The sequence below is a fragment of the Fukomys damarensis genome, unplaced genomic scaffold, assembly GCF_012274545.1.
Source record: "Fukomys damarensis isolate Sample0158 unplaced genomic scaffold, DMR_v1.0_HiC HiC_scaffold_39, whole genome shotgun sequence".
Classification (NCBI taxonomy): Eukaryota; Metazoa; Chordata; class Mammalia; order Rodentia; family Bathyergidae; genus Fukomys; species Fukomys damarensis.
Genome location: NW_022900951.1, coordinates 114,556,808 through 114,584,526, shown reverse-complemented (window position 1 = coordinate 114,584,526; position 27,719 = coordinate 114,556,808). Strand labels below are relative to the sequence as shown.

At 37.8% G+C, this 27,719-nt stretch overlaps 1 protein-coding gene across 3 annotated transcripts in view; it reads left to right on the top strand.

Moving 5' to 3' along the window:
- The window catches only part of Fgf13 (fibroblast growth factor 13), a 495,594-nt gene that overhangs the window by 393,734 nt on the left and 74,141 nt on the right, over positions 1 to 27,719 (top strand). The gene's annotated exons all lie outside the window — the stretch shown is intronic.

The following is a 27,719-nucleotide window of genomic DNA, read 5'->3' as shown; positions in this document are numbered from 1 at the left end:
TTCAGGGACATCAGGATTGTTTTCAGCTTTTGACTTTAATGAGTAAAGCTGCTCCAAATATTTTATTTTATAAATCTTTCTTGAAGTGGTGGTTTATAAGGTTGCTACAAATTTAACTTAAGCTACTGTCAAACAATTTTCCCAAGTGGCTGGACCATTTTATACTTCTACTATTGACTTATGAGAATTTTGACTGTTTTACGTAATCCCCAACATTCACAGTAGCCAATTCTTTTCCTTCTGTCTACATAGGTGTGTAGATATGATGGTAATGCAACTTGGCTTGAATTTGCATGATAACTAATGGTATTGAATGTCTTTTCGTGGGCTTAGTTCATTGAAATATATCTTTTATCATCCGATATCCATTAAAACCTTTTGTCTATTTTTGTCTTACCATTCTATTTTTTACAACTGTTCCTCAATATCCTTTTAATTTCTCTAGCATCTCCAGAGACATCCCCACTTCTATTTATTATATAACCATTTGTGCATTAAGAGTTTATAGCAATAGTTTCTCTGGTTTCTTTGATCTGTCTTGCTAGTGGAAGAAAACTTAGAAATATTTTCAAGGAATCAACTTTGGGCCTTGGTGATTATTTTTGTCTTCTCCGTATGTTATTGCTTTCTGTTCTCACTTTTATTACTTCTTCCTACTTGTTTGGAGTTTAATTACTTCTTGTTTTCCTAGATTATTTCTTTTGTAACTTTCTTCTTTTCAATTAAAGCCATTTAAAGTTGCAAAGTTCCATATAAAGACTCCTTTAGATAAATTTCATTTTTTGATATGTTGTAATTTATTTTTTAACATTATTTGAAAAATTGATTGTATTGGCACTTTTATGTCATACAATATAATGACATTCATCGTAGGAAATTTGCACCTTTACCTAATCCATCTTGGTTCTTACTTTTTGCCCATTCCCATGCCCTCCCTTCAACCCTTCCTCCCTTCCCTATCTACAAAGACTTTGTTTCCATTTTTTTCTTTTTCTCATATTAATTCCATATTTTCCAATTTCCTTCTTGAATTTTTCTTTTACTCATAACTTCATTAAACATGTGATGAATGTTTTATTTCTAATTTAGAGGAATGGGATTTATTTACATTCTTGACATTGATTTCAATCTCTACAAAGTTTTTTTTGTTTGTGTGTGTGAGATGGAGTCTCACTATGTAGTTCAGGCCTGCCTTGAACTCACAACAATCGTCCTGCCTCAGCCTCCTGAAAGATGAGATCACAGGCATACAGCAACACTCCTGGCCATATTTTTGCAGTCACATCACATAACCTGTTTGGTTTGGAACCTTAGAAGTGTATTCAAACTTAAGGCTCAGTTTATTGCTTCCTTGCAAAATATTTCCTGTATGCTTAGAAAAATGTGAGTTTTTTTTTAACCTGTTGGTCAGTTCTATAAATGTATATTAAGTTAAATTTCTTGATAGAATAGTTTACTTCTTTCATATTCTGATAATTTGTTTACAAATTCAATCAATTTTCAGTGAGTATGGGAATTTTCAAAATGAGCATTGAAACTTTCAACCATGATTGTGGGTTCATATATGTTTCCTTTTAGTGCTATCAGTATTTTGCTTTTAGTGTGCAATAAATTTGTTACTAATTGCAAGTGCATATAGGTATTTGTATATTCTTGATAAATTGAGTTTTTATAATTAAAAAGTTTGTCTCATGATCTCTAGTAATATTCTTCACTATAAAGTTCACCTTATGTGACAGTAGTTTAGCCACTCCATCTTTGTTAGGTTTATTGTCTGTAGCATACATTTTCTATCATTTGACTTTTATCATTTGTTTCTTTGTGTTTCAAGTGTGTGTTTGTAAACTTTGTGTAACTGAGTCTCTCTTTGCCTCATTGCCCTCAGATTCTGCCTTTTATTTAATTTTTAGTCTATTTGTGTTCAATATAATTATTGATATATTTGGATATAAATATTTCATTTTGGTGTTTCAATTTTGTTTATCCCATCTTCTCTGTGGCACTCTGCTCCTCTTTTCTAGAATTTTGGAAGAGAACCAAACATTTCTTCACATTATCTTCTTTGTACTATCTTTAATCATTTCTCAAGATCAAAATATGCACCTTTATCTTTTGTAATGTTGCTGCTTTCAAATTTTATTCTGTTGCTTCACAAATAAAGCAAGACCAGGTGTGGTGGCATATGCCTATAATCCCAGCACTCGGGAGACTGAGGCAGGAAGATCCTTGAAGTTTGAGGCTAGCCTGGGCTACATAGTGAGCTCCAGGCCACCCTGAGCTACATAGTGAGACCCTGACTCGAGAAAACTAAACAACAAAAAAAGAGGGTAAACATTCACATCATTACTCTTCTAAATATACCACTTAGAGCTTTTGTGATTTTCTCACATACTTTATTCTGTATGTGCTATAAACTTTGTTGTTAGATTTTTATTATTTTTTACTATGACAGTCTTTGTGATTTCTGTGTCCATGAACAAATGATTTTTTAAGGAAGATCTTTTATATTTGCCAAATTTTTCCTTCTGGTGTTTTCAATTTCATCGTGAAGTATTGGATTTCTGCGGGGCAGAATTTTTTCCAGTTAAAAGAACGTTTTGTGCATTTCTTGTAGTTTACATATACTGAAGAATTTTTTTCAGTTCTTTATTCCTTAAAATCTATTTACCTTACCTTAATTTTTGAAAAATATACTTTACTATATGTATAATTCTTGTTTGACAATTTTATTTTCCTTTCAGCACTTTATGATCCTTTTTTTTTTTTTTTTCTGGTACCAGGAATTGAACTCAGGACCTTGTGCTTGCGAGGCAGGTGGCAGAACCACTGAGCTAAATCCCTGGCCCCCTTTCTGCACTTTGAAGATGAGATATTCCATTTGTCTTCTGTTCTACATTATTTCAATGAGAGCTTCTATACCTCTCTTTTTATTATTCCCTTGAACATAGTGCTTTTTTTCTCTGGATGCCTTGAAGTTTTTCCTCTTTGCTTTTTTCTTTTAGCAGTTTGACTGTAACATACCTACTTAATTTTGTTTATTTTACTAATCCTTCTTGGTGTTCTTTGTGATGCTGGGATAGATGAGATACTGACTTTCATAAATTTTGGAGAGACTCTTGGCCATTATTCCTTCCACATTTCTGCTAATTCTCTCTTCTCCTCGTGGGACTATAATTATGCATATGCTAAATGGTTGCTATTGTGTGAAAGACATCAGACACTGTATTCTAGATTTTTTTACTATTTTATTTCATTTTGTTGCTGGATTTTTTTGTTTTGTTTTGTGTTTTGTACCGGGAATTGAACTTGGGTCCTTGTGCTTGCGAGGCAGGCGGTAGAACCACTAAGCGAAATCCCTGGCCCTGGTCATTTATTTTAGAATGTCTCTAAGTCACAAATCCCTGTCAGTGCTATATCCAGTCAACTGAAAGAATTAATCATTTCTGGTATGCTACATTTCATTCTCACCTTTCCATTTCTCTCTGTTCATAGCTTTCATCTCAATGATGAAATTATACATCCATTTGTGCATGTTATTTACTTTTGCTACCAAATCTTTTAAAATATTTATTGTGGTTATGTTTAAAGTTCCTGCTTGATAATTGCTTGATTTGGGCCATGTGTAAGACTGGTTCTATTGGCTTTATGTCTCTGGAGAATGTTTCATATTTTCTTCCCTTTTTGTAAGTTTTTTTTTTGTCTTGTTTATTGAATTTGTTTAAATACAAGTCATTGTGTAGAATGGAAACTGAGATAGGTTATGGTAATGTCCTTAAATGAGAATAACTTTTTTATTGGACCATTTGCATTTGGAGGTGTTGACCTATTCTCAGAATCTGAACTTTGCTGTTGCATTGGTTTCATATGTTTTAGGGCAGGATCACTACCTTGTCTTTAGCAGGGTTTTAGATCTAAGTTCCTGGATGTTTTGTCTCTCATATTTCTGTACGCTCTGTGTACTAGAATCCTGGAAAGAGGCAGTTTTCTTTCTTATATATTTTGCCCCTCACAGTAGTAAAGGACCAGTGAGGGGTTGTATTAGCCAGCTTTCCCATTGCTGGAAAAAAATGCCTTAAATACACAGATTAAAGAAGGAAAGGCTTACTTGATTCATGGTTTTAGAGGCCTCCATCCATGCTCGGCTGGCTCTGCAGCAGAAACATCATGGTAAAAAGATGCATGGAGCAAGGCTGCTCACTCCATGGTGTCCACGAAGTAGAAAGCAGGGGAAGAGTACCAGGGAGAGATACCCCACACACAAAGACACACACTCAGTGACCCATGTCGTCCAACCAGGCCCTGCCTCCTACCAGCACATTCAGCTGTGAATGTCAATGGATTAATCCAATGTTATATTTTAAAATGTCCCCCTAAAGGCTCATGTGTTAAAAAGTGGGCCTTTTGAAAGGTTTTTAGATCATTGGGGTTCTATACTCCTCAATGAATTTACTCACTGTAATACCTAGACTGTGGGAGTACTCTGACTGATACTTTTTGAGTTTTGTTCACCATTATATTTTAGAATTATGCTTTAGTACCATTATTATAGAAAGAAGTATGAAAGCTCAATATAATGCTAATGAAATGGTCCACCAACAACATACTGTCCCTTTATTTTGTGCATGTTTGACTAAGCAATAATTACACTTATGGCTTGCTCAAACTCAGTCTCCAATTTGGATGTCAGAGTTTTTGTCATAGTAAGTTTTAAATGAAAACTCTGTGAAGATGTGAGAGCCTGTGACTGAAGGGATGGATTGTTCAGGAATTGGAGAAGGAAATTTTTGTCTCAGTTTACCTGTGTTTAGATGATGAATGGGAAATATATTCCACTGAGAAACTTTGAAGAACCTGAAGTTATAACCCATGGAGCTAAAACAGTAAAACTGCAAAAATATATCAGCTTAGAGTGGAATGTAAGCAAATAAGCCATTCCATGATGGTTCATAAATGGCTTCGATTTAATATAAATGTGTTCATATTTTACTGTGTATAAGGAGTAATAATTCACACATTTCTTTTCACTTTTTGCTAACTGGGGCTTTGGAAAAGATATTGTAATATTAAAATACTGGTTGAGTGAAAGTCGATGTTAAAATATAAGTTTTTCCATCTGTCTTCTTTTTTGTATTTAGCTTTATAACCTCATTGAACTTTGAAGGGGTTTTTATGCAAAATTGAAATAAGGAGTTATATGAAAGTAATATCCAATGGGAAAAGCATAAAAATCATTAAACTTATATGTTTTTCCAGTCCTTTATTGTTTACTAACATTACTTTTGCACCATTGTTTCACGTTAGGATTTTGTGGGCAATACTTTCAAGCATCTGATTTAAAGACAAGAAAATATCAAATCATTAGCATAATTCTCCATTTTTACTGAATCCTTTTTTAACAGATCATAAAAATGTATTGGCCTTATTGATATCCTATACACATCTAGGGTAAATCTAGGAGAATCATTCTCCCATAGAATTAAATAGAGTGAATTTGTTCTACAGTTATTTCCTCCATGCATCTCATTGTATTTCATCTTATAAAAAGTGATGTGATTATGGGCTTTAGTCAGAATGTTGTTTTGTTCACTTAAGATTCATTCTTTGTAAGGTTGAACAAATTTGAATTTCAATGATAGCTTTCTTTATGTGCTTCGGTAATTTCCCTCTTTATATAAGAGAAAATCTTCTTGTTAGAGAGATCTGTGCATCTCCCCAGGGCATGAGGGTCCTAGACTAGCACTTGGGGCCGTCAGTGAAGGTATTGCTCTCTGTGCCTCATTAATAGGAGGTGCAAAGCATATTTCCCAGAGAGAATGTTGCAGCAATCTAATGCTTCCAGAAATTTGACACTGACTAAAAGTTGCTTTTATACCCTACTTGAAAGCCTCTGAGTTAAAAACAAATGGATTGCACTGCTGCTAAAAGACAATACAAAAGAGTGAACAGAACTCAGGTTGTGGACACAGATGCAAGTATTCCCCAGCACTATGATTGATGTTTGGCAACTTAGTCTTTTTTTAAAATTTTTATTTGTAATTGTCATATAATATCTGTACTTAATTATGGGGCACAATATTATGATTTGCCATGTGTAATGATCAAATCAAAGCAGTTAGCATTTCTTTTCCCTGAAATATTTTTGTTGTATGTGTTGGGAATCTTCCAATTCCTCTCATCTAATATTAATTAATTGCTGTAGACTATAGTTTATCCTTCAGTACTAGAAATATTAGAAATACTTTCCTCCAGCTATATTTTGGTTTGCATTATCTACGCTCTCTTCAATCCCCTGTACTTTCTTCCCTTCCTTCCCTCTAGTGACCTCTATTACTCTCTCTACTTGCTTGCAATCAACTTTTTTAGCCCCCACACATGAGTGAGAACATGCAGTATTAGTGTTTCTGTACCTGGCTTACTTCACTGATCATGATGCCATCCAGTTCCATCTTTGTTTCCATAAATGACTGGATTCAACTGTTTTATGGGTGAATAACATTCCATTGTGTATATATATACCACATTTTAAAATTCATTTTTTTTTAGTTACTTTTTTGTTGCTAGTACAAAATCCCCAACATGCAGAGCTTAAAGAAAGAGAGGTTTGTTTCGGCTCACAGTTATAGTCTATGGTCACCTGTTTCCAAGGCAGAAATGGCACAGCAGAAAAGCATAGTAGAGTAGTAATGCTTACTTCGTGGCGGTTAGATAGCAGAGAGAGCAGGGAGGAGCGAGGTAGGGAAATATATCCTTCCAGAGCACACCTCCCATGATGTACCTCTTCTTTTTTTTTGGTACCAGGGATCGAACTCAGGTCCTTGCACTGGCAAGTCAGGCAGCAGAACCACTGAGCTAAATCCCCGGTCCTGATGCACCTCTTCTGACCACATGCTATTTCCTAAGAGCAGATTTAACTATAAACTCATCAGTAGATGAATCCATTGATGAGTACAGTAACCCCATGATCCAATCATCTTCCAAAGCCCCCCACCTCTGAACACAGGAGATGATTTGGGGACATCCTAGATCTAATCCATAATATTCTGCCCCTAGCTCCCAAAAGAATCTCTTGTCCATCTCATGCAAAATGTACTTAGTCCATCTCTGAAAGACTATATCTTCACAGTTTCAGCACTGCTGAAAAGCCAACATCCAATGTTTTCCTGTGAGACTCAAAAGCAATCTCTTGTTTGTGAGCCCCTGTAATAATAAAAAAGAAAGATAAACACCACTTATATACAATGGCACAAGTCAAACCTTATCATTCCAACAGGGAAAACAGGAGGATAGAAAGAAATTGGCCCAAAGCAAGTCTAAAACTCAGCAGGGAAAACATTAAGTCCTGTGGTTCCATGTCTGCTGCCAGCTCTAGTAGTAGCCAGGCCCAGTTGTATCATGGGCACAGAGGCCATTGAGTCTCTGGATAGCTGAACACTGTGAAACAAATTCCAGAGAACCAATTCCCTAGGCTGCCCTTCTGGAGCAATGGGTCCTGAAGCATTCTTCACAGATAAAAGCTTTAGAGTTTTGCATACTTGAGTCTGAGAAGAGTAGGGTCTTGCTGATTCCCTAGATGCCTTTAAGCCATTTTTTTCTATTGTCCTTATGCAAAATACTTGGCTTCTTTTTAAAGTTAAACTATTCAGCAGCCAAGCTCCCCTTTACTCCAGTTTTGCAGGTTTCCTTTCTGGCAAAACTGAAACTTTTTAAATAAACCTTTTGTTCCTGATTCTCACTGCGAACCAGGCTGAAAACAACTATAAGAATCCATGCAACATCCTGACTGTTGGGCTGCCTTGAAATTTCATTCACCAGACTGATTAGTCAGCCACCCTTATTTTAGTCTCCTGCAAAGTCTCAGGACATCAGCCAAATGCACATGGTCTCATGCCTAACTGCCAATGTAGTATTTATTCCCAACTGAAACCTCTTGATTCTGGCCTTTTCTCTCTGCATTTCTGTCAGCATTCTGGTCTTTTGATCTCTGCCCAGAATCTTCCATAATTGTTGACTCAGCATTCTAGGGCCTTGTTGTTGTTGTTGCTCTTATTGTTATTTTTTTTTGAGACAGGGTCTCACTATATAGTTCAGGCTGGCCTTAAAGTCACTATATAGTGCAGGCTGGCCTTGAACTGTGGCAGTTCTTCTGCCTCCACCTCCCAAGTGCTAGGATTACAGGTGTGTAAGCATCATGCCCATTTCTCTAGAACCTTGATAGAAAATATCTCCAAACCTTTCCAGGTCCTCCTGCAAGCCAGATGCAAAGACTTCTGAATCACATGGTCATGGTCAATCATGGTAATGACCCCAAAAACTAAATAACTTGAAGTGTTCTCCATATGTTTTCAAGGATGTACAGAAAAGGAAAACCTTACACACTATTAGTAGGAATGTAAATTAGTATGGCACTAAAATTTATAATAATTGCTTTCTCATCACTGTGACAAAATAACCAATGCCTGTAATTTAAAAGATGAGATGTTTATTTTTGTTTACAGTTACATTCTATGCTGAGCTGGTTCCAAAATAGAAATAGTATGGTAGAGGGGCCTATCAGGTAGGAGCCAGTGGATTAATCCACTGATGCCTGCAGTGCCTGTAGGTCTTAGTTACTTTTCTAGTTGCTGAGACAAAATACCCAACAGTCAAAGTAGGTTTATTTGGCTCACAGTTTGTACATGTTTCAGTACACAGTAGGCTGGCTCTGAGGTAGGGTGGCATGATAGAGAAGCATCACTAGTAAAAAGTTCATGGAAGGCAGAAGGAAGCAAAGCAGCAAATAATACAACAAGCAACCACAGCTGCTCTTTTTCTGTTGCTTATATTCTGTCCAAGTTCCCTGCCTATAGGACAGGTACCACCCATATCCAGGGTGGGCCACCCTTCCTTCATTCTACTCAGAAGTATGTCAAACCAATGAGTGAATTCATGGCACGCTTAACCCCAACATCACGCTCTAGATCCAGTCACCCCTGAACGGCCACACTTATGACTGCTTCAGGCTTTGAGGGACCATCTAGATACAAGTCACAACATTCCACCCTGCCACCCCAAAGACTCATGCACATCCCTTTATGCATTTAGTCTAAAAGGATTCAGTCCATCTCCAAGAGTTTCCAAAATCTTAACAAGTTCAACACTGGTGAAAAATCCAAGTCTTAAAGTCTCCCCTGAAAGGTAATGCAAACTCTTAGCTGTAATGCCCCTGTAAAAACGACAGAAAGTTAAACACGTCCAACATACAATGGCACAAGACATACATTTCCACTCAAAAAGGTACAAAGAGAGGGATAGCAGAAACCTCCTGAGCCTGGTCTTTACTGGTAGAATTTTTATCAGCATTCTGATCTTCTGAGCTTTGACCAGAATCTCCCATCAAGTAGTTTAATGCATTCCAGGGCTGTTTCTTCACCTGTCATCTCCAGAATTTCCAAAACTCCTCCCATAAGCCAGTTCCAAAGTATCCTGAACCACATAGTCAAGTACAGTAACAGAAGCGACCCCACTTCTCTGGTACTAAAATCTGTCTTAGTTATTTTTCTCATTGCTGCTACAAAATACCAGGCACTCAAAGTTAAAGGAGGAAAGGTTTATTTGGCTCACAGTTTGTAGAGGTTTCAGTTCATATTTAGAGGCAGGGTGGTATGGCAGAAGGTCATTGCAGAAGAGAAACACAGTTCATGGATAGCAGAAGACAGCAAAGTATCAAGTGATGTGACAAGTGACCACAGCATCTTTCTTTCACATTGGGGGGAACCTCTAGACACAAGCCATAACACGTCATGGTCCTGATTACTTTCCCAAAGCCCCACATTTGAACACATGAGACTTTCGCTGGACATCCTAGATCTGTACCACAACTAATATTCCATCAGTGGATATCTTGTTGGTTCTATATCTTATCTATTGTATATAATGCTGCAATAAACATGAGAGTCGAAGTACCTATTTTGGTATGATGATTTCATGTCCTTTAGATATATACCAAATAGTTGTAAAGCTTAACCATATGGTGTTTCTGTTTTCAGTTTCTTGAGGAATATCCATACCATTTTTCCATAATGGCTATACTAATTTACATTTGCACTAGCAGTTTGTAAGGATTTCTCTTTTTCCACATCCTTGAAAACATACAGGAAACACTTCAATTTATTTATTTTTTTGTGCATAACTTCCATATCTGTTAAAAACTGTAATAAACATAAATACTTATGTGGGTTATTATAAACATTAGACATATGCTTTGTAATGAACCTGGCATTTGGTAGATGCTTAACAAATGCATGCTATTATTATGCCAGCAAAACAAAATGTTAAAATAGGTACTCCATGCCCAATCTATCCTTACTCTGTTATCTCCTACTTGCTCCCTAGTCATGCTGCTTTATCTCTCCAATTCTCACTTTTTTTTATCTAAAACTTACGGGCAATACAAATTTATATGTCATCTGTAAGATCAGATTAATTAACATATCAAAGGACCAATGTTTGACACATAGAGTAAGCACGGTAAATACATTTGTTATTAGTCTTTTCCATTCCAGAGACCTCAGACCATGGCAAGCCAAGGAGATGAGATACCATTGGAGGTCTCAACTGAGTATCATTCAATTTAATTGGTCTATTGTATGTGAGAGGTTCTGGTAGATTTTGCGAAGATACGTGCCAGATAAATGTAGCTATCTATCAATAAGAAAAACAATGAAAGAAGCAACTATAATGTCTTCAGTGTATACTACATGCCAATACATGCTAAGCTTTTTACAAATATTAACCACTTAGTCCTCGTACTTCCCCTAGGAGATAATAGATAATAGATAATATAGTCATTTTCATTTGCCATAGAGAAAACTGAAGAACAGCAAGATCATACAGCATTTTAAAGTCATATATCTAATATCCTACTAAATCAAGATTCCAACCTAAGTTTCCAGGTACGAAGCCTGTGCTCCTAACCACTCTGTCATGTAGTCTGTTAACTTCTGCATCAAATGGAGTGTTTGTACCAGGGCTTTGGCATTTCTATGTTTTATGCCTTTTTAACTTTGATGAAACAGCCAGCTAAATATGTTGGACAGATCATTAATCATTGTCATTTTGATTAGTAATAGTCTAAATTCAAAGAGGTTTTATGTTCATAGGCCTTAAAGTCATACAGTGTATAAGCATCAATTCATATACATGGGAGAGAAGCCCATAGACTTCAGAGAACTTTCTTAAAGTCCTAAGTCTAGGTAAACGGGTAACTGAGGCTGAAACACAAGAAGTGTGTTTCCCTCCTTTCACCAAACCTTTATTTTGAAAAGTGGAAGTAACAATTTGCCTTGAATAAAACTAAATACTGTTTCTACTACGAGAAAACCCATAACAAATTTTGTCTTACTGCAATATCTAGTCCTTATGCTTGCAAATGCAAAGCCGTACTTTTTTGCATTACCAGAAATATCAATATTTTTGTAGCAAGTTTGGGGGAAGAAACATCAAGCTTCCCAAGCACATAAAAGTATCCATGGGAATACATGCCAAATGTCCTCAGTTAAGAGAGGTCATTATATTTTCAATACTCTTTGCCCTATGTTGCATTTCTCTACCAAAATCATGAAAACCATCTGCAGCCAGCTCCTCTGAAGAGACAAAGACTTGAAATTCATAATGTCTGGTGCTGGCAGTTTTAATGCTATGAAATGTCTTGGTACAGCTTAGGACAAATAAGGGTGCAGTTTCTGATTCAGTGGGACACAAAGAAGCTGCTTAACTTGTTTTGACTTCCTGTACACTGGTTGTTACATCTAGGAAGTTGTATGCTCTGATAAAGAACCATGTCATGGCCTTCAGTAGTCTTGATTTATTGCTTTTATTTTAGCAGTGTCAAAGGGTGTGCATTCTCTCCCTGAAGACCTGTAAGTGTGGTATTATTTGTGAAATCAAAATGGTCCCCTTAACTCAGGAAATTAGAAAAAATTTAAAAATGAATGAGTGAAAATTAGATCTTATTTTAAACACATCATCTCCAATTTCATAAAATCCCATTACTTATTTCCCCATAGGTGAAGCTAAATAAAAGTTATTTGGACTAGATGTCCATTGAAATGGTTTCTCATTCAAGAAAATAAACTGCAATGAGCATATTGAACTATTACTCACAAAATAGAGCAATTGAAGCAAACCATGGTGTGCTGGACAAATGAATCTTAACATGTTCTTTAATAAACTTTTTAAAATGTTTTGAATAATTTTAGATTTATAGAAAAGTTGTAATTTTAGTACAGAGTTCTCATATACCCTTCATACAGTGTTCTCTAAAGTTAGCATCTTACGTACTATGCTATATTTGTGAATACTAAAAAATCAACATCGGTACATTACTGTCAACTAAACCACAGAGCTATAATCAGATTTTCCCAGTTTTTCCACTAATCCCCTTGCTCTGTTCCAGGATTCAATCCAACATAGCACAATGCGTTTGGTTTCACATATCCTTATTGTCCTCTGATCTGTGATGATTTCTCATATTTTATTGTTTCTTAGCTCAGACTACTTTAATGGTAACTTCGCAATGCTCATGTGTCCCAAAGATAAGACCACTAGCTGTTCCAGCAACTCACCTAGTTTACAACTTCTACCTGGATTTGCAAGAGCCAGTCTTTAAAAACTGCCTTAAATTACTGTGTGACAAACTCTAGTTTCTAAATTCTTACAAGTACCCTGCTGGCTCCTCATGCTTGAGAGCCATGGATACTTTCTCTTGCTCAGGATGTTTCACATGCCCAGTTTTTGTATGACTGACAGGTTTATCTGGTGGTTGTGGTGTAGTGACTTCATCAAAGAAGTCTAAGATCACGTGACTCAATCTTCCGCAACATCCGATAAGCATTGGCATAGAACTGTGTGACTTCTGTGCAGCCCCTTTGTGAACACTTTCAGTAACAGCACCTCCCAAGACAAATCTATGTTACTCACTTCTGGACAGTTCCTAATGGTAGAAATGGCCTCATCAAAATGAATCCTAAATTGGCCCCTTGCAACTTGTCTTCATTGGCCTTATTTCTGTCTTTAAGAAAATCAATATATTAGACAAAAGTAACCTCTAGATAACAGTCCCACTCCATAGTTATGGAAAGAGTTCTGGCTTGCTGGGTCCAAACTTTGACCACGTAGTGTTGCTTGTTAGGTGTTTCAATTTAGGTATGTAACTCAATCTCTCAGGGTTTTAATTTCCTTAACTTTTTTTTAAAAAGAACCTTCCAATAACATTGATGTGAAAATGAAATGAAATAACATATACGGAAGCATCTTGCACATTAACAGGCACAGAGAAGCCTCTTAATAATGATAGTTACCTTTTGGTCTGGGTGACCTGCTCCTGAATACCCAAGATGAAATGTACCATTCAGATTGTGTTATATTATTCTTTGTTCTTCCTGACAGCTGTGAATTCTTAATGTTCCCTTCTTATTAACTCCCTTCTTCAAAGATTAAATTTTATTTTTCTATTGACCTTTTTCCCCTAGAGGTTTAATTAAGCTGTTACCGCACAGAACTGAAGTGTTAAATAACCTGAGAGGATCAGTTCCTAACATTCATGAATACTATATATTACCAACTGGTGAGATTTGTCATGGTAGTGGATGAGAGAGTTTGGCAGGGATTAGCAAATATCCCTGCTAATCAACAGAATGAGCAAATTAGGCCCTGGCTCATGACACTGATTTAAGTCTCCATGGCAACACCAGGGTTAGCTATGTACATTTGAAGAAGTGATTGCAAAGCCTTAAAGAGTTTTAGAAACCACTGCAGAGATCATAAAGGGGGAAACAACACCTGAGGAGAGAAATACTTTTACTTCTTGAAGTAATGTATTAAACTTTCTAGAAATTTAGTGGTATCTTTAACTTCCCAGAGCCTCTACTACCAGAATGATATTGGCAATTATATAAGCAGAAAAACAGCAAGAGGGAATAGGAAACCTATAAAATGCATAATCCATCCATCTGACCGAGTAACTATAAATTAGGGTTACTTTCACATCGGTGTATAGCAGGGTTGTCTTATAGTAATATCCTAGCTCCCCTATTCATTAGCTGTGTGACCTTTGGCAAGTGCCTCATTTTCCTCATCGATGACCTGGGGACGGTAATAGTTCCTACTTCATTGGGTTTTTGTGAGACCTGAATAAATTATGTTAATGTATGTATTTAAAACAGTTATTGACCCGGTGTTAATGCTTAGAAAATGTTAGTTACTGTATTATTATCACTTTTATGATCATTATTATTCCACTATTTGATCATGATTCTGGGATCTAGACTAATTTTCTCTTTTTTTTATACCCTGTGAAGAAACTACAGTGTGAGAAAGGTTATACTTGCCATTTTCTAATTTTGTTTGTGCTAGAAAAGAGACGTGGAAATGTCAGCACTGGAGAGGTTTTATAGGCATTATCATTTTCAATTCCAGGGCAGCACTTAGGAAAATGGTAACTGTGATTCTAGTTGAAGCATAAGATTTAAGTAAAACCACATTATTGTTTAAATTCTTATCAAAATGTAGGAGCGGGGGGGGATATCTGTAAAATGTTATGAAATCAAAAGTGAATTAGTTTACTGCAGAGTCACCTGTTTTATAATATATATTTAGTTTTGAAAAGCAAATCCAGCCTCCTGTGATCTCAGCCCAGTTTTGTTTCTTTCAGCTCATTTAACCTTGCTTTGTCTATTGGTTTGTTTAGGTTTCTAGCACAAGCAGGGTAGTTACAGTAATGCAAGTTTGGACCTAATGTTCAGTACTTATATTTCAAAGGAGAATATTCAAATAGACACTGGGCCACTTCTTCTGTGAGATCAAAATTGTTTCTTCTTATTTTTTTGAATGCCAGAAAAACTGCTGCCAATCACTCAGTGGATCACAAGCTGTTGGAGGCTGCCTGATGGGGCTGAAAGGGAATGAGATAAGTAGGCAGAAACCTTGGGATTGAAACCCCGTTGGCCTCCTCTGTTGACTCTGACTTCTTCATTCCAATGTCTTTTGTGTTTTGATTTTATGTTCTTGTGCACCATTTTGTAAACCACTGCAACTCCATTATGGAATGAGGTAGGGCCTACAATGATCAATAAATAAATGAATTATGTGATGTTAGGCCGGCCATGTGCGCTTGTGGGATACAACTTTCTGGTTTGCGAGATGGGGCCAACTGGGTAAAACATACTCTGGCCACTTAAACAGCTTTCAAGCAGGTAAAAACCAATCAATGGTTGTAAAAGGGTTTTTTCTAACCTTAAATTGTTGTATACATACAAAGGATTATTTTAATATCAGAATATGACTAAAATATGGAGCAATAACCATAAACATGATTTCACTTTTCTCTTCACAAGGCAGAAGAAGACCCATGGTTATAGTTCAAGCCTGAATACTGCTTCTGTTTGCAATTAGAATATGGCACCAGTCCTACATGTGCAGATATGTATTATACATTACTTATCTTTTCTTTCACAAAATCTTAGAAATGATAGTAAAGTATTACAACTAATCTTCATTAGTGCACAAGAGAATTCAAAAGGAAAAAGGTCCAGGGGACAGAAACAAAGAATTTACTGGAAGCTAAATGGTCATTAAGAGTAGTAGAAATTATACACACACACACACACACACACACACACACACACACACACACACACATAGGGCCTGGGGCTTAAGTCAAAATCTTTGATACAGAGCTCTGAGTTTTCTGCTTAAAGCCAGAAACCAAGAAGTCTTATACTTATCCAGTAAATGATAAATCAGGGCCCAAGACCCAGGGACATAAAATATAAGTGGAATGAGAGTGTAAAGAATTGGAGCTCAATTCTGAATTTGTAATACCATGCTGGGAAATTCAAATAAAAATTGATCTGCAACTAGTGAAATGCATAGAGTGCTGACAAAGAACACAAAACTACCGAGACATACAACTCTATTATGCAGTGTTTCTTTGTTACTTCTTCAGAAAACAACTCTCCTATTGAAGGTAAGGCCCCACTCAATTCTACAGAGCAGGAAGAGAAACCACCCACGTCAGGGCAAGTCAGAAGACACAGTAGATAGGTTAATATCCCAGAAATAAGGAAATCTGTAAGAGATTTTAACACATTCATGATGGGGTTGGAATTACTATGGCTCACTGTCAGGCAGCTTGTACAACTGGTGGTGCATGAATAACTGTCCCATCGGGCAGCTTGTACCATCCAATGGGACAGTCATGGATGTACCATCAGCGGTTTACGTTTGTAGGAACATATTAAGGTAGGTATCTTCAAAATGTTCAAGAGGATAAAAGGAGGACTGGGACCCATAAGATATGAACAGGACCTTGTGGGGGAAAAAGAGTCATATTAGCAAAGACCAAACAGAAATTTAAAACCATATATAGTATATGTAAGTTTATGTCATGTAAAATACTACTGTGCAACATATGTATAGTGCATGTATACCAAAGCAATAAAACAAAATCAAACAATAACTCATATTCAGCTAAAGAGGGAAATCAGTGAAGCATTAGGTTCTGCAAAGACAAAGTGTTGGAACTGGGAAGGGATGTTGGGAATCCCAGTAGACAGAATGAAGACTAACATACACTTAACAAAAGTTACAGAAGAAGAATAGAGAAAAATTGAAAGAGAAGTGATAGGTTAAGAGGTGATGGATCAATTTTCAGAATTAGGAAAAAAAAACCAATTGAACAGTTTAAAGAGCAAATCCAACAAGAATGTAGTAATAGGGAAGATTTTCACTATGCTTTCAAAACTATATTTAAATACTACCCAAATCCTAGTTGTTCCTCTCCAGAGGGAATGTGGAAATATATACAAAGGAATTGCTAGGAATGTATAATAAAATCAGAGTGAATGTTGAATATAAAGTAAAAGAGTAGGGATTGTTGGTGAAGGCAACTTTTCTTCAAGAGTCTTGGCTATGAGGGATAAGGATTGGGGTGGAGTAGAATAAGCTAAGCTTGGCTGGCATATCAATTTATACTATATTAGTAACAAAATATTACAACAACCTTATGTGTACCCTCACAGTTTGACACATTTATAGAGCCAGTAGAAAGAACTGGCAGAGGACTTTCAAAGTAAGGAATTCTTTAAAGCTACCATTTCCCTTGAACCTATCCTAGCAGTGTACTCTGATCAGATGGCACCATTACAGGGGCTCCTTTTATAGTGTAATATTAACTCCATCAAATCCCTGTTAGAATGAACCAATCAGGGGCAGGATGTGATTAAGATATATTAGCAACTGTTAACCTAGCACAAATGAGTTTCTCATTAACAGTCTGTCTTACTGGAAAGCTGGGACCCAGAGATGTGACACAGGAAGGGACTATTTCGAGGAACCTAACGCTTTGTCTGGAAGAGCAGATAAGTATTTGGCTTTATAAAGACAGGGTATCTGAGATAAGATGTTGGCTTTACAGCATTGCCTGAGCCCTGCTTAAAGTACACACACACACACACACACACACACACACACACACACACACACACAATGTTCTCTCTTCTTTATATAGTGAATGGTCTATTGCTGTTTCCCTTAGCAATTCTTTATGTATTATTTTCTAAAGAACAATAATAGCAGTATTCCAGCAAAGAAAGTAGGCACTATGTATTAGGAGCAGGAAGAGAAATACAACAAATGGAAAGGTTTTTAAAGTTTTTTTTGTTGTTGTTTTTTGTTTTTTGTTTGTACTGGGGATTGAACTCGGGTCCTTGTGCTTGCGAGGCAGGCAGCAGAACCACTGAGCCAAATCCCCATCCCTTAATGCTTTCAGTATACTCAAATACTGGTTGAATCCTTGTTTTTCCAATAAAATATTTCACAATAGAAACAGTTAAATATACATAGAGGAGTTGCTAGGATTACCAAACTTTGCACAGTTATTTCCTTATAATCTTTAATTCACTTGCTAACTTCGTGTTTTATCACCATCTTAATAAAATTATTTAATGATTGCAATGTGCAAATCTCTGGTCTCAAAGCTCACCCTGGTTATTTTAGGAGAATGACTGTCTCACTCTTGGACACAGGCCAATGTAATTTTAATTTTGATTGGCATCTTTCTAAACGGATTACTTCTACTAAACCCTCTGTGGATGGAAGACATAAATTGATGCAACGATACACTTGAACATCAGCATTGACAATATGTGCTGAATGCAATCAGTGAGAAAGGAAAGACAGTCAGTCACAAGGAAGAAAAATAAACTCAGAAATGTCCATCAGCACATCCACATAGCACAATTGCTTTCTCCTGATTCCCAGAATGCTTCCTGACCATACCTGTAATCAACATTTCACAGAGAAGTACGCTATTAGAGAGGCGTACGATATTAGAGCAAATTACTGGCAGGTCAGTCAAGGTATAAGGACATCAAAAACTCCAAAGTTCTGTAAATTCTTTCAGCCAAGAGAAGGAAATATGACCTGGTAAGAAGAATCCAGTACCAGGAGTCAGTGTAGATCCAGGTTTGGAGTTACCTAAATTCCTAGCTCCTTTTCAACCTCCAAAAGTCATCTTTACTGAGATTTTTTTTTCTGAAGATGAACTCAGTTTCTGCTTTCCTGCTCACAAAGCCAGCTAGCTTTGACTTCTTTTGGGCACCTTCAACACTTAGTACATTTGGTACCATACTTATAGAGCTTATCATGTGTGTGCTTTAGTTATGCATTCACTTCTATTTTTCCTCCACTTGAGGCCAGGAACTGAAGAGGCAATATAAATAGTCTTATTAACATGGGATCTGAAATCAGAATATATGAATTTGAATCCTAGTTCCACTTTCTACCTGACCAAACTCATTACCCTCTTTGCTACAACATCTGCATCTATAAAATGAGGCTAAGTTCCTAAGTTTGTTATAAAAATTGAATATGTAAGTGAGGATGAAGTATCTAAAATGGTGACTGGGATAAAGTTAATGCTCAGTAGATCACAGCATTAGCATCTTGGCACCCTACAAGTCTTAGCTCTGCACTTGGCAAATAGTTCTCTGTAAATCTTGAATGAATAAACAAATAAATTAACTAGTGATCAAATGACCCAGATCAACTGTATTTAACTTCTCTTGCCACAGAGGTCTTTCCTAAAATGAGATCCTTTGGTGAGTATCCTAGCCCCTATTTTGAAATCAGGCTCCGAAATTGTTCAAGGCTTTCACTGATTTCAAGAGTAGACACTTAATAAATTCAGTCATTTGGTGATACTTTTTGCTGTTGATCAGAAGGAAAAATAGTGAGAACAAACTAGTTAGAATGGATACTGGAGAAACCCCTGATTACAAAAGTATAGCCATGGGCTGCAGACCATGAAAATAAACACACTGAGTGTAATATTTTTCTCTCATTTGGCTGAACTCAACTTTCTTATAGCTGAGTGCAGATGGCACAAAAATGCTTACAGTGTAGATCACCAGTTTTTCCTTAATGACAAGAACTCAGAGAACTGAGAGTACTTTCATTTCATGTCTCTGCTTACTAGTGATAGAGATAAGGACTTTGAAGTGTCCCTGGGATGTCACTGCATTCCAAAGCCCCGGGCTACCTGATACAGACTACATCCTAATATCAAGCTTCTTTTTTTGTCTTGGAAATCCCAGAATAACACTAAGTATTGATTTATAATCATTTAATTTTAGTGAGGAAGTTAGCTGGTTTTCTTCATAGTCTACCCTCCAACATTATAGTTAAAAGTGTTACGAATTATACTCATAACTTATGCATAAGGCATCTCCATTCTTATTTCACAAATTACTTTTGTTAAGAACAGAAAACATGATAACTAAATTGAGTTGGGTGGGTGCACACGCCTGTAATCACAGGCCCTTCAGGGGATAACAAAGGATTGCTGTGAGTTCCAGGCCAGCCTGAACTACATAGCAAGACCCTGTCTCAAATGAAACTAAATTGAAAACACACTATATTGTATTTTTTTCTGTTACCGAAACCAAGAAATAGGCATATCCAGGCACCACTATTAAACAATCCACATTCCAGACCCAGTGCTACAGAATAATAGTTAAGGCACTGGCCTTGCAAACACAAATTGCATTGGCTAGGAATTCTTAGCTTAAATACTGATGTGACCACTGGTGTAATTGCCAGAAAATTATACAAATGTTACTTACTCTCTTTAGAGCTGCTTTCCTCACCTCTAAGATCGCAATAATGCTAATACTTAACTTACTTTATGGGTTGCTATATTAAAGGAAATAGTGTTATAATACTTTAAAAGTTGCTTGTCTAATTATCACCATGGTATTTATTAGAGTGCAAATCGCTACTTGAAATCCCAGTTCTGGAGGAACAAAAAGCTAAAGCAGAGCGGAGAGTCTGAAAACCTTCTCGCACTGATGATGAACCTTGTAGCATGTGTTCCATACGTTCACCACCACAGTTCTTGGGCATTTGTACTGCTCTTAAGTACATAATGGATCTGTCCCTCATCTCCTTCTTTGATTCTGAAGAATAATATTTTCTCCAAATCCGGCAAGTTCATCCTGCCCAAATCCTGGCCAGATATCTGAAAGAGATGCTTTAAGACTCTTAATATTGCAGAGAACATTAAAATACTTCTCCATTCTCTGCTCCTTTAACAAATGAAAATCCTTAATAGGAAATTAGAAACAGCAGTGCCACTGGCAAGTAGGAAATCAATCCAGTGTTTCTCATGTTGCTTTTGAGTCTTGCCCCATATGTTCATTTTCTTTTTTTTTTTAATTTTATATTTTTGCTCATTGAGTTTGTTGGTACATTTTAGGTATACAGTACATTTACATTCATTATTGGGATATTGTACATGAAAGGTTTTGGTTCTCGTTTTCTCCCCCGTCCCTGCCCTCCCTTCACCCACTCCTCCCCTCCCCACTTACAAACACTTTATTTCCATTTTTTCACTTACTTCTATTTTTTTTATTTTCCCTTATTACCTTCCTACTCAGGAGCAGGGGATATCTTTCCATTTTCTTATATCCTCTTTGATCTCATTTTTCAGAGTGCTGAAGTTTTCACTATAGAGGTCTTTTGCTTCTTTTGTTAGGTTTATTCCTAGATACTTCTCGTTTTTTTGATGTTTTTGGGAAAGGAATTGTATTCCTAATTTCTCTCTCAGTGAGTCTGTTATTTGTGTACAAGAAGGCTATGATTTTTGGGTGTTGACCTCGTATACAGGTACTCTGCTAAAAGTGTCAAGTCTAGAAGTCTTTTGTTGGAGTTTTTTGAGTCTTCAATATAGAGTAACATATTGTCAGCAAATAATGACAGTTTAACTTCTTCCTTTTCTATCTTTATTGCTTTAATTTCTTTCTCTTGTCTAATTTAGTTTCCAGAACTATATCGAAGAGGAGTGGTGATAGTGGGCATCTTTGTCTTGTTCCTGAACAAAATCATGAACACTACACCCCCAAATAAGGGAAAAGAAAACATATGAGTAAAGGAAAAAATGGAAACAAAGTCTTTGTAAATAGGGGAGGTGGCAGGGAGTGAAGGGAGGTTAGGGGTATGGGGGAAAATTAGAACTAAGATCTTCCATGTAAAAGTACAAGATCCCAATGATAAGTGTAACTGTACTGTACACTTAAAAAGTACCAATAAACTCAATGAAAAAAAAAACAAAAACACTGCATCCCCCTCCTCAAATCCTGAGTTAAGGTTACTTTCTTCTAGTAACCTTTTTTCCTGCAACAGTTTAGATCCAGAAAATTTAGATTGTCTGTTTTTGCCTCAAATGCTCCCTCATTTCTTCCCCTAGCTTTTCATTTAGATTACTTAGTTCACTGGGCAAGAAATGAACCCAGTGTTACAGATATTTTGCCTCTGAGTCTCATACATTTTTAGTCTTCCGTAAATGTTTCATAATAGAAACAGCTCATTTATGTTTGTTAGCCATCAGTCAGTTCATAAAATAGCAACTGCTCCTTCAAGATCTTCAAAGATTATTGAACAAAAAGGAACTGAACTCATTTAGGGAACCTGATGTTTTTGTTGGTTCTGGATCTTGTGTCCCTATGGAAGTTAACCTATTTGGTTAACAAATATTTATTGTATCTACAAGGTGTTTTTCACAGGTTGGACAAAAGAAAGTTCAGAAAACGTGTGACTTCCTTGACCCCATGCCCCAAGTTCATCCAGTATTATCTTCCAAAGGCAAAGGCACTCACTGTATGCCCTGTTCAGCTTTGTCAGTAATAGTGCTGCTGTCTATTTCCCCATTTCAGTGACCACTTTTTGTTGGCAGGTCATGGGCATGGAAATAGTATAGTTTTATGATAGAATCAGAGTCTGTAAGGAAATCAACCTATACACCCACCTAGATGGTTATAGTTTCTATTATATTCATGAAAGTTTCTACAAAAGGAAAATCAGCAATAAATTATGGTATTCAACAACTCTTACTTAAAATGTTTTCCTTGTACAAAATATAAATCTCCCATACAGTGAAGTTTAAGATCACTTCCTTCTCTTCTGTTTCTTTTTTTATTTTCTTGATTAAATGACCAAACAGGTAATCAGGATTGTTGAACTCTCAGTGTTGTAGTTGCCATGGCTAATTGAAGGGTAAAGAGCCAAATTCATATATATAATTAATACTATCAGGGTGTTTTATGGTTTTAATGTTCATAAATTTGACTTCAATAAATTATAAAAGTTTTATGCAGGTTACAGGATTTTTCTTAAGGATCAGAATTAATCAATGTTTTTCCAATTCATTTTAAATATAAATCAGAGGTGGCTTTGGCACATTCTATAGCTTAAGTATTTAGAATCATCTCAGAGAGGAGACATAATAACAGCCAAACCACTATCCTAAGACAGTGCAAGCCAAGGGTCCCATTGCTCTTCATGCCGAATGCAAATGAGGAGACCCAATTGATTTCCAAAAAATTGGTTCTTTAGGCCTTTGATTCTAAAGAACTCCCCCAAACTATCTAACTAGCAGAGACTCTTCATCAGCTAATAAGCATGTCAGGTTGTATTACATAATACAACAGCCTATCTTTCTGGCTCTAAAATTCCCTTGTGACATTGACAGGGTTGCCTTAAATTGCATTTTTCCCCCTGCTTGGAGTTAAGTGGCAAAAGCCTATTCTAATGGTTTTTCCCTAATCACTTCATTTGTATTTCTATTCAGTTGTTTATCTGGGCTTTGGGACATAATTAGATAGTCCACAAAGGTGCTACTTGTTGCTCCCCCTGATACAAATTCTCCCCATTCCCTTCCCAGTGTTGCTTGACCCTGATGCACTTGAACCTTACCCCCTTGCCTCTCTTTGAACTCATCGTCTGTCCTTGACCTGGTAATTGACCATGCAGAGGGTTTGATGAACTGTTAGTGGAGATGGAGAGCAAACCAGCAAGTGGCTCTCATTATGTTTATCTTCGCGAAGGGAGAGTGTCTGAAATTTCTTATTTTCAGAGTTTTAGAAAGACAGCCAATTCCTTCCTGCTCAAAAGGTACTGAGTCTGCTCCTGATTAGGCTGCCTGAATGTTCTTGTTTTCTCCTCATCACAGTCACGTCCGTTTGGGTTTCTGTCTCTCTCTTGGAGATGCCTCTTGAAAGCAGGTCCCCTCAGCTTCTTACAGCTCATCTGAGACCTGCCAAAAGAGATCAGCAGAGAAAGGTCAGCATTGCATGCTCTGATAACTCACAGAACTCTCTGAAAAGAAACTGGTTCTCAAGTGAACTCACAGGAATAGAGCCAAATGGGGGACTTTTGAAGTTTTCTTTGGAAACCAATTTAGATGTTATATTCTGGTGGGGTGGGAAAGGAATAGAGACATGAGGAGTATGAGGAGAAAAAGACAAAGAGGTAGGAGGAACACGGTCATATACAAAATAATCAGAGACTTCCGGAGCCAAAAGAACTTTAAGGAACAACTCATCTAGATGTTTTCAAACATTTTGCTTTTAAGTAGTAAAGTCTTTTTATTTTTATTAGAAATCATACAATCAGCCACAGTATATAAATGTAAGCAAAAGTGCTATAGTTGAAACATTTGGGAGGGAGCTTATGGCTATTACTTTTGGGGTGATGCAGAATGCAATTTGAAAGCCTCCAATATTGTCTACGTAATTACTTTAAAAGTAGGAAAACAGACCACAGCAGAAGGAATAACAGGATTACAACATATGCCTCCTGCCAGCTGGGTTAGATAACTTTGGGTGTGTGTGGATTTGGAGAAAGGAACTAAGAATGTATCCTTTCAGAATATGGTCAAGGAGAGTTGTTGGTGGGCAGCGTGATGGAGGAGAAGATGTCTAAGAGGAACAAAAGACAGTAGATCACTGAGCCTAGAGCAGTTGGAACCCCAGAGGTTAAGCAGATCATTGAAATGTGATGAATCTGGAGGAGATCGAGAAATTCCATAGCAGAATTGCTAGGAATAAAATAAGATAGGAGGGAAACGTTTTTGGAAATAGGTGTGAAAAGCAAATTCTTTAATCTTCCTCCCATTAAAATGCCACTCAAGTCTAATGCCATTCTGAGATGACAATGGGATAGAAAGAAAGGCAAAATAGGCTTCTCCAGAGGGGACTGCCATTCTCTCTCATTATGCCTTCATGAGATACAGGAACTTGGCACAGTTCCCCTTTGAGGGTTTGAAAGTGATATTCACACTCTTCTTCGGAGTTGCTAAGCACCTGGGAAATAGACATGAGAGAAAAGCTCGAAAATGTGTGCTTTATTAATGCTTAAGCTGATTGGATAATATGATTTGGATAGATTCACATTCAGAATGGTCTTACTTCACATTCTGCCCTGGATTGAATTTACCCTGCGTCACAGCCTCTGTGAAATTCTTTTAGTGGGAGAGAGAGGGCAATGCATGTGGTTTATAGGCAAACATCACAGAAAGTTAGAGGCCTTCTTCTCTAGTTTTATCAACAACCTGTCATATATTTTCCTGCCCATGGAGAAGGAAGAACAAGAGGGGGATACAAAAAAGCAGAAGTACCTTTTGGTTACCATGTCTGGTAACCCCTATATTCTTCCTATTTTCAGGATTATAAAAGTTCATTGGGGAGAAGCTGATCAATGGGTATGAAGTTTCAGTTAGATGGGAGGAAGAAGCTCTGATGTGCTATTGTACAGTAGGTTCGCTACAGATAATGATAACATACAGTTCATTTCAAGAAGCTAAAGCATTTCACATTTCCACAATAAAGAAATGCTAAATGTTTGAGGAGATATATTTAACCTGACTTAAACATTACATAAGGTACACATGTACTGAAACATCACATGGTACTCATTAATATGTATTATTTTTATGCTTTTATATATGAGTTAAAAAGAAATTCAATAAAACATAATTGGGGAGAGAAGATTTAGAGCAAGAAAGGCATATGCAAACACATGTGGAATCATCAAGTTGCCAGTTTGGCCCACTAGTTGGTTACATGAGCTTATATTATAGATTTTATTTTCCTATCAAAAAAATGTTGTTGGCCAAGCATTTAGATCAGTGGCACTGCACCTTCCTGGCAAGTGCAAGGTCCTGAGTTCTTTCCTTGGTACTGGAAAAAAAATGTAATGCTACATAAGGAGTTGGGACTTGAGATGATAGATTTACATACTTTTGTTTGCAACTTTGTAATGCTAAAAACCTTTGTCCTGAGAATTCCCAAAATATCCTCTTGGGCTGTTTCCCTATTATATCCAGCTTCAAGTGGCCATAGCAGTATTTCTCCATGGTATCTGAAAATACCATATGGATGGTGTTTGATTGAACATTTTGTGAGAGCTCTCCCAGAAGAGAAGCAGAGCAGAGGCAAAAGGAATGTAAACAAGCCCTCTTCCTTTCTTCAATACCATCCCCTCATTGTTTCGAAAGGCTTTCCCTTTCCTTCATAAGAACTTCATCCTTTGTCTGTTTTGGGGTAGGGAAGCTTCTCTGGTTCAGGGTCCCTAAAGAGAAGTAAGAGTAGGACAACCAGGGCCCTTGGGGTAGGTGTTTAGCAGATGGTAAAAATAGGCATAGTAAGCAAGGATCTCTAAACTCTCCATCCCACATCCCAAACATCCCACCTTCATCAGAGCTTCTGATCCCTCTTTTGGTCATATTTTCTCCTTCCTGGTTCCTGGAATTTAACCAGTGATTGCTCACATTCCAAGACAGGAAACATCTCCTTCCCTTCAGAATCAATATAAATCAGCCATTCGTCAATTATCTTGAACAAACTTTTTACTGAGCATAAATTATATGATGAGATCTCTGCCAGGAGGTGAGAATATAGTGGTGAACAAGACACAGTCCCAACTATCAAGGCAGCCTAGTTCTGACGGGAGCAGACCAGGGAATTTTAAGTTGGATGCATTCCTTGTGGGGAGGGCACAAAAGAGTAGGTGGGGAAATTTCTCAGCCTCCTGCAGCTTGCACCCCACCCAGGCTTCCTCCTAGACACACATTTTCAGGACTGGGGAGGAGTGGAAGGAAGGTAGCAGCAGCATCCACCGTGAAGCAAGAAAATCTACAGAACTAAGAAGCCTGATAGTTTCCCTGATGCTAGAGTTTCGATGTTTCTGAACCCGAGCTTGTTGGAAGGTCAGGCAAGAAAAGAGAGTTGCCGTCTAGGGGATAAGCTGTGCATTTAGTTTCATATCTACATCACTTCTGAAAAGAACTGCAAAGGAGGAGGAATCCAGTAAGGAAAGTGTAGGAAGGAGTGTAGTGGCAGCTCTAAGACAGAGCTATTCGCAATTTGCAAATCCTTGTTTGGCCTCAGAAATAGAGTAGTCTAGGGCTTGCCTATCGTGTGCTAGCCCTGGGCTCAATCCCGGGGTGGGCTCAAGGAAACAATGGTGTGTTTGAGGTAGAATGTCCATGGGGATGGACCATTCCCTCTTTACTGCCTTCCTGGCCACAAAAGCCGTTATTCTCCCTTTGTTTACAATAGAAAACAAGTAAGAAGAGAACTTGTGAGTAGAGTGAAGCTAGGAGAAACCCAGACTCAATTCCTGAATTTCAGGGAGGGAGGCTGCCCGAGTTTCAAGAGCAGAAAAGAAAAGAAATTGGGAGAGTTGGAGACTCGCCCCAGATTAAATAGATTGCACCAGGACTTCCCAAATACTGCCTGTGGCCCCCGACCCAGGCTTTTGGAACCCCAAACTAGAAATGGATGGACTTATGGGCAACAGAAGAAAATCGGGGTTCTGGCCGCCCAAACTGGCACGGAATGAAAAGTCGGCAGGAACCACTGGGTGGCAGCGTGGTGAGCGGGCACAGCTCTGCAGTGCCGTCTGCTGCCGCTGTCGCGGGGGTTGAGGCCGTCTGGGAGTCCTAGACTTCTCTCCCGAATGGCTACAAGTGTCGCCCTGCAAAATACCTAGGCGCGGGTGCGGGTGGGTGTTGGAAAGCCTGAGCTCAGGCCCGGGTCTGCAGAACTTCCCGGGGGCTCGCGCCTAGACTTCCCCTGGCCAGCTAAGAGTGAAGCTCTAAAGGAACAACCCCCTCCCCTCCACCCAGCGCCGCCGCCGAGCAAAGCCCGCTCCTTCAATCCAACTACCTCATCCTAGCGCCTCCTCCATCACCGCTTCCTGCCTAAGCTCCTTTCCGACAAAGGAGGGGAGAAGGCTTTGGGCGATGGGGCAATGTCTAAACCCCTACAGGTGTTAGCTCGGGGCCGGCGAGGGACTCGTGGGTGGAGCTGCGGGGGGCGGTCCGCAGCGGGGAGCCAGCGCGCCCG